Here is a 12548-nt window from a genome sequence, read left to right as displayed (position 1 = left end):
TCTCTGTTAAAATAAATTTAAATATGAATAACTCCCTAGGAAGAAAATTCAGCTAGTCTGCAAGCATTTGGACATTGTAATTAATTTTGCTTTAACAATGCTAAATTATATTATGTTTATTTACATAAATTATGAAAAACGAAGTAAAAAATAGCATGTCTCCGTGTTTTTTTTTTCAAATGCTGAACTTTGGAATATTCCTTCTTTTACTAGTGGGAACACAATGTTATATCACCGCGCGCAAAGGAATTATTTACCACAGTCCTTTAAGAGTGAATGTCTTTAACAGTCTTTTGTTAAGTTTTGTCTGGTAGTTTATTGTATATTTTCAGACCTCGGTTTATTAGTCTCTACTGTTCTTGTCTCGTTATAGAATGTAAATAATATTATTTTACTAAATTCTCGTATTATATCAATGTAACTAAATTGTTCTTTAAATTTTCGTCTACAATTACTTCATTTCCTAATTTGTGAATAAATTTAAACAATTTTAATTGAAAGAGTTCAGTCATGTTTATTGTTTAGTTTGTTTAAATAATGTTTTAGTGCTGTTAGATAGGGGAGATTATATATTTAGTTTAATATTTTATTTTGCTGCCTTTGTAGTCTGTTTATGACATTTTGATTTTCTATTTTCCATAGTAGTTGCACATTAAAAAACACAATTTTTATTAGGCTTTAAACATACATTATATTCTATTTCCAATTTTATTTGTATTTTTTTAAACCAATTTTCTACCTGGTGCATTAAAAACTCTATTGCCTGAAAAATTATAAATTATTAATCTGATAAACAAGACAAATTGGAAAAAAAAATTAGACCTACAGTAATACGAGCACCTCTGTACAATATTAACAGATTTCTTAATATTTGTCAATAAAACCACATTTGATGGAGCCCAACAATAATACTTGCTCTGATAATTTTAATTACTTGTTCAAATTTAAATACGAATAACTGGTTAATTATCTACCAATACGACATGCATACATGTTAACGAGGTTGATTTGAGGTTGTTTATTTAAGAGTTATTAAAGGATATCTCCGTGCTATATTTTGCTGGCTTCAAAGTATCTTGCGCGAGGGGTTGATGGAGGAATTCATTTATTTATTGAAATATACATTTCATATTCTAAAATGACAGAAAAACACTCTGATAAACTTTGCTTGTACTAGGAGTGAGCTCAGTATAATAAACTCAATTCTTAATCTTTAAATCAATTTAAAAAACACTTAAATACTTTGCTCTTATATCAATACCAATAAAGGTACCCAAGTTTAGACAAAACTTCTAGAACCGTAATCCGCCGATCGGAAAGCGATAATTTTAAGACGGTCTTCTTAGTGTAATGGCTAAGACACAATTGACCCACGCTCGAAAGTTTCTAGGTTTTCCGATGAGAACACAGAAAAGAGGTATTTTTTCTCAAGCCTTGGTGTTCTGTGATTTAATTCAGAATCGTAATTGGGTTTCTGGCTAGTTGTGAAAAAAAAGTTAAATAAAACTAATGAAAGAGTATATTTTCAATAGAAAATATGATTGTTTTCATCTTAGTTTTTTTTTAATGGATACAAATAACAGCCTAAATGGACAACGTGACAAAGAAAATAAGATATTTAAAAAAAAATATATTTCCTGCACTAACTGTTTGAAAATAATGGTTTTCCGTCTCTATTGGGACGTCATTTTCAATGTTGACTTTTGCGCCTCACGTTTGACTAATTACCTTGGTTTAATTTAGTTACTACTAATTATGTGCTTAGAATAGTAATATAGAACGGTTTCAGCACAAACATTGCTATACAAATATTGGAGAACAGACTAATCGTAACGTTGTATACTTCCTGCTTCCTTCTATCGTTCAATCGTTTAATCTTGATTAAAAATCGTTTTAACATTTAGATAATTATATATTATAAATATGCACAAAACTCCCCGATGCCGCGTTTACATTCCTAAGCTAACAAATTGGCTTGTGATATAGATATTTTTAATACAACAATTATTCATTTTAAAACGTTATTAAATGCACAGTTTAAAACAAATTATTAAAGTCGGGATAAAACTTTTATTTTCATGCAATTTTTTTCTCTATTTTTGATGTGTATTATTATTGTCTTATATTTTTCTGAAATGAATTTTTCAAACATTTTTGTGAACCATGTATTATAATATTATTTTATATCTAACACTTTTCTTTTATCCATATTTTTTTTCTTTTTTACTATGCAAAGTTTTACTTTTTATATTGCACTGCAGTATGCTTTTAATTGTTTCTACATGTAAACAAAAAATCGTTGTTTATTTTTTAAATTATTACTTTCTATTTGTACTTTCCTGTATAATTTTTGTAAATGCCCCTTGGGCATATTGTAAAATTAAATAAATTTAAAAAAATAACTCGCTTCGATTAAACACGCACATATTTATTTATAAAAATAATAACTTCAGATTTAAAAAAAAAGATATCGTAAAGACAGGATTACATTGCTACGGTGTGTCATTCAAAAAATAAATATAATCCCGAATTAATCATTAAAACATACATTTACGAGCACCCACTATTTATGCATGTATATTTTTTTTCTCATGTTTAAACTTTATTCAAGTAAATGGCTATGTTTTTTTTTCTAATATTTTTTTTTCTACTTTCCTACTTTTATCTAGTTTTATTTTTTTTTCTTTTCTATCTTCTTAATTATATGTTTTATTTTTCACACTATCAAAAACAAAATAATATATGTTAATTATTTTACATGTGTTTAATATTATGTCTGTACTTTTTTTATTTGATTATTAATTGAAACTAATGTCTGAGCATCCGAGGACAAACTATTATTTAATACTTATTTGTTTATAAATTTGTACACTTTAATTTTTTTTTTTTTTTTATTACACTTCGACCGGTTTCGAGGTAACAACCTCATCGTCAGGAATTAAACTAACTTATAATTACACGCATTGCTATAAATATAATAAAATATTGTATGAAAGAGACAGAAAATTGAAAGAAAGAGAAAAAAAATTAAAGTGGTTTATACAAATTTATAAACAAATAAGTGTAAAATGTCATACCACAAAGCGAAAAATGTTTTTGATAACAATAATAGATTATTCAATAGTTTAAATAGACAAAATATTATTTTAAAAAAATATATATTCAAATAATTAATATAAAAAAAACAACTCAGCTTGAAGTTGCCAAAAAAAAATTAAGGCTTTTGTGTTTAGAAACTGTACAAAATAATCTATAATAGAAACTGAAATAAATAAAAACTAAAATGAATAAACGATTAAAAATTGAAAAAATATAACACTTTTTTAACGAACAAAATTCATTTATATACACAGGTATTTATATATTTACAAAAATATGCATATCTTATCCCATACATATTTAATAATAATAATCATAGTTTATTAACAAAATAACAATTACAATATTTGAGTTTGTCTAAATGTTCGTTGACAAAAGACTGGATTTTACCTCCTCAGAAGTCATTAAGATTAACAAATTACAACAGGGGTGGAGAATACCTTAAATAAGGGAATATGTAAGTCTAGGCATTTACAGGGCTTGTGACCTGTCATTGGATGGTTTAAGTGGCCACTTTACACACTGTGCAACATTCACCATTTTGCCCATGTTTGAACATCCATATTTCTTCAATTCTTCCATTTGTTGATTTTAGTAAAGTTGAAGAGCTGAAACTTTTATTGTGGTGAAAAGATTCATCTGAATGAATTATTTCACATACTTAGCAACAAAATGTATTTTGTGTTCAAGGTAAATGTACTCGTCAACAGCACCAATAGTTTTACTTCCGGTACATATGTATTAGACTCAAAATCTTGGTTTTGTCGACGATCGCGTATCATTTAATAATACAAACGTTTCATTAAAAAATCATAACCTGCCTAATTCTAAAGAACTGCAATAATAAATGAATATTAATTCCGAATAATCGAACACCTGCTCATATCATGACAATGCAATATTTAATGGTTTCTGGACTGGAACTTGAAGCTTAAGACGGATCACCATTTATTCATGTTACAGATGATCAAAATACGCTAGACTAAGTTTACAAATATAGTGCTCTTTGCACTACCGGGGGCTGAAAGTGGAATGATAATGATGAACCGCACCTACCTTGCCTAACGGTGACCGTATTTGAACCATTAACAATATATTTATTAATGTTTACACTTTATAAACATAAAAATCTATAAACATATAAGGGCGGGCATATTGCTTTTGCCATATGGGCATATTGGTTCAGTTCGAGAAAATTACAAGCACATAGACATATTGAATCTTACAATTTTACACAAAAATTAAAAACAAAGATAAATAAAATAAAAATACATAAAAAATAAACACTACACTATGAACATAAAAAAATAGCACTTAACTATGAAGAGAGTAGAGGGAATGGAAAGGAATTAAGAAGGATAAAGGAACAATTTAAATATTTAGATAGTGATTTTTCAATATTGACTTAAATGTAAATAAATAAGCGGCGTTTCTAACATTATTTGGTAGATTATTTCACAATCGAGTAGCTACTACTGTGAAAGAAGAGGGAAGAAAATTTGAGCGATGAGAGGGTATTAAAAGAGTTCTCTCGTGACTAGAACAAAAAGATAGTCAGATAAAGGTTGGAAGAGCTCTCTCTGAAAAACAGGCGAAAAGGGATTATTAAAAATATTATGAAGAAGTGATAGAATGTGAATATTTCTTCTATGCCGTATATTGAGCCAGTGTAGTTGCGTGCGATATTCGGTTATGAGGTCAAATTTGAGAATATCAAAGATATAACAGATACAAACATTCTGAAATTAATTGCAGAAAAATCCACTTTTTGAAATATAAACCTTGTATATTATAAGCAAGGTATATAATAAAGCAACTCCTATATAAAAAATATATATATGTATAAAAAAAACATTCTGCAATCGTTTTAACTTATCAAGTAATTCGGAGTTAGTATCTAGATACAATACATCCGCATAGTCAAGGAGTGGAAAAAGTAAGCTCTGGACTAATGTTTGTTTAACATTAATTGGCATGAAGTTCTGTAATCAATTGACCATACCTGCTGAACGATATGATGAAAGTGGATAAATAATCTCATTTGATGTATTAATTATTGAAATAAACTGCAAATTACTCGTTGAATATAAATTTTTATAATTGTCTATGTTTAACCGAATTGATCGCCACATTAAACACCATCGCAAATTCACCCTTTTTAATATTCGTGATTCAAAATGAATAATATATTAATTTAATAAATGGAATTTATCGGTGAATATAATTTATGCCAAAATCATCGAAAAGCTACCAATTTATTACTCATCGCATTAAATACCGTATTATTGTCTAATTAACTTGAACGAAATATTAGTAATTGCTGAAAAGTAACACAGGCGCTTATTTTGAACACTGAAATAGTGATAATGTACATACTACATACGAGTACCATGTCGTGCCATATTGTCCTACATTGTGGCGAGGCGTGATTTAATTTATTTCAACGGAGAGGGAAAACATTATTGAGAATTGAATATGGACGTCTAGGCGTTTACAGGGCTTATTACCTTCCATTGGCTGGTTTTAGTGGCCACTTTACTACACACTGTGTAACATTCACCATTCAGCCCATGTTTTAACATTCACATTTCCTTAACTCTTCCATACGTTGAATTTTGTGAAATAAAGGACCTAAAACCTTTATTATGTGGGTGAGATTCATCCGGCTAAACCAAATCACCTACTAGGCAACGCCTGAAAACAATTTTTAATGTTTGTACTTCTTCTTTTACCAGGTAGTTAATTCAAATTTTTTTTAGGGACGAATCTCACCCACATAATAAAGGTTTCAGTTCCTTTACTTTACAAAAGTCAACAGATGGAAGAGTTGAGGAAATGTGGATGTTCAAATATGGGCAGAATGGTGAATGTTACACAGTGTGTAAAGTGGCCACTTAAACCAGTCAATGACAGGTCATAAGCCCTGTAAATGCCTAGACCTGTATTGTATTATATTAAACCTTGAAACCCAACGTGTAGTCAGTAAACGTGATGCAATATAAAACGCTCGACACACAACTTTGAATTCAGTAAACTGGCATACACAGTCAGTTTTACTTTTTTACTCCGCGACGCGTTTTGCACTGTAATGTTCCCGTGACCAAGCTCATTTTTCGGAACGTAATTTCAAAATATCGTTCAATGAAGCATCATTTCTATTTAATTATACCTCAGTAACTACTTTTTAAATAAATATATAAAATATCTAAAATAAAAAGAATATGCAAATATATTTTTTCTCTTACAATAATGAATCAAAATGGATCTATGAAATTCTATGAAGTAAAAAAAAATATTTTTTTATTTATAATTTTAAATACCGCGAAAACGCTTCATTGCATTGGCCACGCCTCTTATACATCACGATTTGGTTAAATTTTGACCATCGTTTGTGACCATTTAAATAAACCATCGTTTATTACTCTTCATTTCACAAATCTTGACGTCATGATTGTCAAGGCCGATTCATAGCGTTTACATGGAGGCGCATTTTTTAACAATTTTATTTTTAATATTTTGAATGAAATTTTGCAATATCTGTTTGATTTCGAAAAGACAATTCATTTTTATAAACCCAGATAGGCGTCGTGGCGCAGTTGGTTAGACGGACAACTGTGAAACTGGCGTCGTGGGTTCGATTCCCGCCAGTTGCTAGAAAAAAATCAAAAAAAGATTTTTTTCTCAATTGTTCTGGGTGTTGTGGTGTCCTTTTTATTACCTTTTTCTCAGATGTCTTAAAATAGAGGCCTAGCGGGTTATTTTTTTTTTTTTAAATACACTTCACAATTATTTATCGATATTCGTAGTATGTGATATTTCCCAATCGTTATCACTGTTTTAGATTTTTTAGAATGAAAAATGGTTTCAAAAATATTTTAATATAAATGTTTCAAGGGTTTTGGCGCATTGCAAAGAACTAAAAGTATTACTGTTCATGTATAAATCATGAATACTGATGCTAAGTGAAACACGTAACTAAAGAAATAACAAATAATGAAGTACTGTTTTCGAGATACACGACGTGTGATTTATCAAGTCGGCATACAGGAGGTTTTACTATCGTAATCCAAAGTAAAATTTCTTTTAAATTTCAAATGAAGTTCTGCAAGAAACAAAAAGGTGCTCGTTATATAAGTAAAGAATAAATTTATAACAGGAACATAATATACAGTGGTGTGTCATTCACCAAATCGAGACCTTAATTTTTATTGGATATCTTCAAAAATTAGTATCGAGAAATAAAATTAAACAAAGGAAAAAAAAAATTGGATCATCAAAAAGAAAATAAAAATAATGAATCAAATAATAATATGCGAAGTAAATGACACTAAATATCGTTTTGTGATGAGAGTGATTGACAATATCATACCTTAAAAAAAAAAAGTTCAATTAAACTAACCAATAACAATATACAACGACCCTTGCGTAAACTTTAAAAACAGGGAGATGACGCATTCAAAGCTACTTAAAGAAGTCAATCATATGAAGAATGGAAAATACAACAAAATATTTATTACTAGTTTAGTTGTTTATGTTTTTTTTTACCACAATCCAAATAAAAATTACAAACTCATCTTCATGCTTACCGTGTCCCCTCCAGACCGACTAGACTGTCTGATATTTTCTATATTCGTAATATTAAAACTAACCATGGTAAACATTTTACCATCCCTCGTATATGTGAAGCATATAACAAGAATTTTGATATAATATATTTTAAATTCCATACAATAGGTACCGAAGAGAACTAATTGGTTTGATTCAAAACAACAGAGAATAGACGTTTTGTTTCTTCTCTTGCTCTTAATCATTAAATCAAATGCAATTCTCCACTCCTACTTTCCTTTAACCATCCCATACCACTCCCTATTGATTTCCTTCTTTTTCTTTCCGCTATTGCCTTATTTTGTCCAAAATGTTTTTATTTCAATATAAAGTATATTCATTCTTTATACGATTTAAACTATCGGCGTTGTTGCTTTTTTGTAGTAAAATGTAGTAAATACATATTATTGGATGGCAGGCCCTACTATGTTTATATTTTTTCATTCAACGTTATAAAATAAAAAAATTACATTACATTTGTAATTTCAGTACCTAAATATTTGAAGGAGATGACACTGTCTATGTAGCATGACTCAACGTCGGTTGCCTTATGTGCATGGTTTACTTGTGACTTTCTTGCCAACATATATTTAGTCTTAAGGTCTCGTAATGGGGGAAGCGTATTTAAAAAAGTTGAAAGGCACTGTAAGATGTCTAGTTTTTAAGAAATAAAAACGATCTCACAGAATTCGGCTGAGCGAATTGGTTGATTTATCCATGAATACGTCCCGCGCAGAAATTCGACACACTTCACTTGTAATTCGGCTCACTATAAATATTATGCTAATTCTTAGCAATATGTATTCATCAACTCGTACCGAGTCAATTTGAATTTTAAGAAGGTTTTTCGTCTTTTCCGTATTGAAAATTTATTTATAGCATTAAGGTTGGAATTCATTCAATATTCAAGTCTAATGCTTTGTATGCAGACTTATTTTTCAATTACAGCATACAAAATAAACAAACAACCCATCAGGCGGCTTGTTTTTGTTTTTTGATGGGAGTTGCATGATTATTTACCTTGCTTTTAATGAACGTGGTTTATATTTCTTAAAGTGGATTATTTCTGCATTGAAAAATAATTTATTTTCTCTTTTAGTGATGAGATCAGGACGATTATTCTCAAGTTTGAATATGAAATTATTACATGAAATTTTATACTCACATAGGCACTGTCTGTGACAGTGCGCGCAAAATCTTGGGATTTGTTCTCCAAACAGCTAAGGTGTTCTTGAATACTTGATTTCTTAGGCTTCTTTATAACTCCCCACGAATTAAAGTACTCAGTTGTGCCGGAGATGGTTCGGAAGAAATTTCTGAGTATCCTCACTTAAGGGAGTGCGGATACTATCCGTGGTTGTACCCGTCTGACTTCATACTGGGAATGCTTGGCCACAATAGTTTTGAGAAAAGAAAAATGCATACTTGCTCGTGTATTTTTTCCAATAATCCGTAGGATTACGATTAGCATAGGTGTAATGGAAAGTATTTTTATTTATGTTCCTAATAACTAACTTAGACACAGGCAGCTTAAGCTGTTTTATCTTCCTGCTTGCAGAACCAACCTGCCGATGGTAATGCCAGTGGGAAGAACAATTTTTTTTCTTAATCGTATTTTTTAGAATATTGACATATTTCAACAACAACAACAACAACAAACCATCACGCCGTTTCCCCGTAGGGGAAGGCAGAGAGGATAGAACGCCATAACACTCTATCTTGGCATACAGACCTCGCTTCCTCTACATTCATACATCTTCTTATGCACGCACGCCGATTATTCCTACTTTTGACATGTCCATCTTCAAGTATTTGATGGACTTGATCGTGCCATGTCTTTCTCGGTCTTCGTCGTTTCCTGCATCCATCAACATTTGCATCGTAGATCCTTCTAGTCGTTCTTTCGCTGTCCATTCTCTCTACATGTCCAAACCAACGCAGCACCCCTTTCTTAATTCTGTCAATAATGCATGTCTCAGCCTTACACACTTCACGGATCTCGACATTTGTGCACCTATCATACATCGTTTTACCACACATTCGCCTGAGGGATCGCATTTCGACAGCATTCAACCTACTTTCATCATTATTTTTCCAATTTCATACTTCGCTCCCATACATTAGAGTTGGAACTAGAACTCCGTTGTGAACTGCACATATTTCATATTAGTGAAAAAAGGTTCAGATAGAATAGCATCTTTTTTCTTTTATGGCCAAATATTTTTATTTTACCATCTTTGTATATTTAAATTTTAGTATTAATGTTTTCGTGTTATGTACGCATTGAAATATTTTTGTTATGTACATAAACTTATGCAAAACAAATAAATTGAAATAGAAATAGTGGACGAATCAGAACTTCTCAGCATTTGCTCCAACGAAGAGGAAACCACTTAAAACTCTTCAGGAGAAGCCGGACTGTTGCCAGTTCTCGACAGGCCTTCCGATCCACTAAAAAGGTGTTTGGTATTTTTTGCCTTACTTACGCTTATTTTACCAATGCCCTGCAATAACCAGACCAAGTAAGATACTACCTCTCGTGTTAGTTATATATAAAGTATCATAGACCCGATGTCTCATAAGTCTTCACCCAAACTTTTGAATCGCTCCTCAAGCTGTTGTCTCTGAAAGCTGAATTGATTGATAGAAAAGAAAAAGCAGACAGACTTAGCTTCATCTATATTTATGCATCTTATTGATCTATTAAATACTTGTTTGTAAAAACATTACTGTTCGTCTGCAGACTTATTACAAAATGACCAATTATTCTATCAAACCAACACAATAAAAGGGTTTTTTTATTTTTGCTTTATTTATTTATAAACCCGTGTGAATTACATTCATTAAAAAAAATTGTTTGTCATTTTTAAATTCAAATTCAAAGGGAAAATAAATATTTGTTTTTAAAATAGTTTAACTCTGCAATATTTCACTGTCCCTGCACTGTTACCTGAAGCGTAAAATTGATCCCTTTACCTGTATGTAAAAGATGATTAAGATACGCGGTATTTAATGATCTTTTGTAGTGCCCCATGCCCATTTGATGTAGAAAAGGGATGAGAATACTAATTTTTTTTTACAATTCGTTTAGATTTAAACATTTTTTGCATTTTATCCGTTTTTATCAGATCAAGTATTTTTTTATCTTCATAATTATCATTATCATTCCCTTTCCGCACCTAATGTCATATAAATTACTACATTGGTATCCCAATTGCAGTGTATCTTGATAATTTTTAGTAACATGTTTTTATATGAAATGTCAAATGGATTTTGAACTCAAATCATGCATTTTGATCAATTAAATACAGTTTGGTAATTTACCATCACCAGAAAATGCTTATTAAAATAAGGATTTTTGAAAGTGTTTTGAGGAAAAAGGCTTTATTGTATCAGATTATTAGTAAACAAAGTTTTTGGGGTGTTATGAAGCTTATTATTGTAGTTACAATGGTATTTTAACTTATAAATTTATGCAATTCGACTTAAAACTATTTGAAAAATATTTTTTCTTATGATTCCATCTTCCTGAGTGCACGTTTGCTAAAAAAGCCAGCATTTTAATCTCTCTGTAAATAAATTCATACGAAAGTTAAGCATACCGTCTAGGCAATTGTCAAAAGTCATACAAAAATCTTGTTCAAGCGAGCATTTTTTGCTTGAATCGGGATTAATTGGAGTTGAAACTTGCTTTAAAGTCACTACTTTTTATCACAGAAGCCTTTTTAAAATATCAATGAGAACTATTTCAAATATTAATTAAGTAAGGAACGCGGACTAAATTTTTGGGGTCCTTCATTGGTTGGATTCGATAATATGACGTGGAGGTGACAAGTCAGCAGAAAAAACCGAAGTAGATAGAGATAATAGATAGTAGTTAAGCATACAGTCTCGGTATGTACCGATGAAGTAAACCTTTATAATCGCGGCGCAGGTCAAGTTTTTTTCTGGGCACTCGTACTATTTCTCTTTGTAAATTATAATCACATTTCTTTTGAAAATACATTATTTATCTCAAGTCTTGAATCAAATAAACGAACCCCTTTAGAAAAATTCTTCTGCTTAATTGAATATCCTGCCTAAATATCGAGACTTGCAAGGTTTCGGCTTTTATTTTATTTTCCAAATCTCCGAACTGGAAGCCTTCAAATAAGGCTTTTCTTCAAACAATGAACGTTTAATTAACCATCTCCAGAATTAAAATACCATCAGAATTATTTCAGAAACATTGTTTTATTTTAATTAAAACCAAATTATAGGAAATCAATCAATAAAATCCTTAATTTTGATTATGATTATTTACCATTTGATTGAATAAATTCTTTCGACATTGAGAAAAATTTGTTAATGATCATCATCGTCATTCCTTTTCCGCACCGGATGGCACATATGGCACTGCATCGGTACATCAATTTCAGCGTATATTAATTATTTTTGTTACATGAAGGTTATATGATCAGTCTTACGTTTCAGGTTTCAGTCCAGTGACTATGAAATATTTTTGTGTAAAAACGCTTTTTGTATGAATGTTTCACATCAACCATGTCGGGAATCGAACGCGAAACCTCTTGCATGGTAGGCAAATGCGCTAAAAATCATGCCACGAGGCTGAGATTCATCACAAGTATTTTAATTGTTTTGTGAATAACACGTCAACGAATACCCATCCATATTAACTGAAAAGTAATTCTACAGGGCGTCTCAATCTGAATTCCACCCTTAGATAGGGGTAAAAGAGGAACTGTTAGGCGCGGGAGAGGGGTCTGATTTAATATCTGAAAATCCTGAATCCTGAATCCACTTCGACCATCCCGACAATGACTACCTTTGATCACGTATTTCAT

The sequence above is a fragment of the Micrasema longulum genome, unplaced genomic scaffold, assembly GCF_059751315.1.
Source record: "Micrasema longulum isolate JH-2025_06_02 unplaced genomic scaffold, ASM5975131v1 h1tg000631l, whole genome shotgun sequence".
Classification (NCBI taxonomy): Eukaryota; Metazoa; Arthropoda; class Insecta; order Trichoptera; family Brachycentridae; genus Micrasema; species Micrasema longulum.
Note: the sequence above shows the minus strand (reverse complement) of the source record.